The following is a 1109-nucleotide window of genomic DNA, read 5'->3' as shown; positions in this document are numbered from 1 at the left end:
AAAAAAAAAAAAAGAACGACACATCATCATCTGTATCAGCATATAACAATTCAGCTTTCATATGGGAAACATACTCTCACCAGTTTTCTTCTACCGGGGCGGGTATAAGCTATTTCGTCAACGGAGTATCAAACGGAACGGTTCCTCAGGATCTGATTGAAAGTGTGGGGACGATGAAAAACCATCAATGGACTCGCTTACTCAAAAACCTTCAGTCTGAAGCAGATACGGCACTTACTAAGGCAGATAAGGAAGACAAGATAGAAAGGGATGAAAGAATATTCCGGGAGGGAAGAGCCATGGATAAAGCTAAAGAAAAGGGGGGAAAAGACGAAAAAGTGGGGACGACCCCAATAGTTTTCAATCGTTTCATAAATTTACTTCTTGACCACATCCCCCATGAAACAACAACAGCTTCTGGCCTCCCAACCGGTTACTCCTGGAGGTACCTTGCCGAGGAAGTTGTATCGGGTCTAGTAGGTGAAGATACCCGTGGTTTGGACGTTATCGACTCGGTCGAAGACGGCTCGAGAATACTGATTTTCTTGGTACCTGGTGACGAAAAGTTCCACCAATTGGAGGTGAATGCAGCTGGGGGCATTGCTTACACGACCGATGGTGGAGAAACCTTTTCTAAAGGGTATGCCGAGATAATAACTGATTTCGAACAAAAGAAACACGCCAGTGAGTGAAGAAGATGAAGCTGTGGGCAATTTTTTTTTTTTTTTTTTTAAGTTTTAAACTAGTCCAGTTTTTTTAATATCTGTCTTGCATGCAATTCCTGTTTTGAATGTTTTTGGTTCTAACGCTGGTGTTTTTTTTTTCTTTTTCTTTTTTTTTTTATGTATTTGGTTCCGAATTAATTTTCTTACGCAATTAATTACCTAAATGCTCAACTTAAGCCCTAAAAGTTTCAAGAAACGATTCTAAACCAAAGAGGAAAAAACACATGTTTAAATTAAAACACAATTTTTTAGTATAAATCTTTGAGAATGCATTATTTATTACGTATTAGGTTCGTTAAGAAGTTAAAAACAAAAAGTCTTTAATATGGAAAACAAATTAAGCCTCTCTCTCTCTCTCTCTCTCTCTCTCTCTCTCTCTCTCTC

This window comes from Camelina sativa, chromosome 12 (assembly GCF_000633955.1).
Source record: "Camelina sativa cultivar DH55 chromosome 12, Cs, whole genome shotgun sequence".
Lineage (NCBI taxonomy): Eukaryota > Viridiplantae > Streptophyta > Magnoliopsida > Brassicales > Brassicaceae > Camelina > Camelina sativa.
This window is presented reverse-complemented; position numbering follows the sequence as displayed.